Source organism: Desmodus rotundus, chromosome 2 (assembly GCF_022682495.2).
Source record: "Desmodus rotundus isolate HL8 chromosome 2, HLdesRot8A.1, whole genome shotgun sequence".
Taxonomy (NCBI): Eukaryota; Metazoa; Chordata; class Mammalia; order Chiroptera; family Phyllostomidae; genus Desmodus; species Desmodus rotundus.
Window position 1 is genome coordinate 11,980,546 of NC_071388.1, and position 1,491 is coordinate 11,982,036.

A 1,491-nucleotide genomic window follows, 5' to 3' on the forward strand; every position below is an offset into this window, starting at 1 on the left:
TCTTAGCTCCCAGTTCCTGATTTCTAAATACCTTTTTCTAATGAAAAGAATTATGAGTTCTTGGAGATCTTGGTGATTACAAGACCAGGGCAGGGAAATGTGCTATGAGCTTAGAGTATCTCATGGTGCTAGAAGTTAAGAAAGTGCTCAACACAGATGAACCAGCCAACAAAGAAACGAGGGTGGGAGCACGTCCGAAGGTACTTGAGCCAAACTGAGTGAGCAACCTGATTAAGTTTTGCTGTTCAGGCTGAACGACATTAGTGACTACAATAACAACGCAAATAGTCCAAAGAATAAAGTAACCGTGACAATATTCCAAGTTGCTTACAATAAATTGAATAAATGATTTTATTTATTTGGAGGCCATTTCATCAGTGTTATCAGCAGCCCAGGGACTGCGGCTGCTTGGGCCGCTCTTCAGCTTGCACAATAACAGGCCGCAGCAGCGAAGGATGAGCAAAACTCTGCAGAGGCGATGTGTTTGAAGAACGGTATCATTTCGAGCAAGACTCCCTTCTTAAGTTTCAAAACTTCAAGAGAGAATCCCATCTGTTCCACAGGCGGCATTCTGCTGAGTCACTGTCGGCCCTACAAGGCAAAGCCCACCAGGACATGGGAAGGCACACACACCTAAGTAAAGCACCAAAGCCCGAGAGGAAGAGGAGAAAAGTGCAAGTGAGGCACATCCATGTGGGGACAGACACTGAAGAGCGGGTTTTGAACGTCCACCTGGCTGCATACCACATGGCCCTGGCAGACAGTTATGCCCAATATGTTCACAACTTCTGTAACCGTCTCTTCACAAAAGTGGAGGAAAGCTGCGTGATGCCCGCAGAAGCCAGGGTGTTGCGGCTGAAGGACCAAGACAGCAAACGTGCCTGGACTCAGTTCTTAGCTCCTATGAGCGAGCGGTTCACATCAGTGAGGGTTTGAGGGTTACACTGGCAAAAATTTTCTTGGAAGTAATCCAAAGGAATGTTCCTGAAGGAGTCCAATTGGCCATGAAGGAGCACACTGAAGAAGACTTCAAGGGAACGTTCAAGTCAGCCGGCACAGGAAGACCTGTCAGCCACGTTGAACTGGCTCATTGCCAACCCTTTCATGCCAGTGCTGGTGATATTGCATGTCAATGGGGAGAGTTTTGGGGTGGTTGAAGTTAAGGAGACCCTGGCCCTTAGATATAAGTATCCCACCTAACAGCCAGAACACCTGCTCTCCTCTGTGGGGTGCTTGCTAATTGCCACCACTTTTCTTTGGTCCAACCCTAGGTATCCATCCTCCACCTAATGAAGATCTGATGATGAAAAAGAGTAGCAATAAGTTTATTTATTTAACAAATACCGTTGTTCCTTACAAACAATTCTAACCAGTAAGTGTAGAAGAACTAGAGGAAATAGAAAACTGCTATTAGAACACCACAGTTGCAGACAGCATCCACCCAGGGACGCTGAAATTAGTGGGCGAAACTTTGAGTGAAAACCAGATATT

At 46.1% G+C, this 1,491-nt stretch overlaps 1 pseudogene; it reads left to right on the plus strand.

Annotated features, from left to right (window-relative positions):
- Positions 1-478: 478 nt before the first annotated feature.
- Positions 479-1,200, plus strand: LOC112309017 (large ribosomal subunit protein mL48 pseudogene; annotated as a pseudogene).
- The last annotated feature ends 291 nt before the right edge of the window (positions 1,201-1,491 follow it).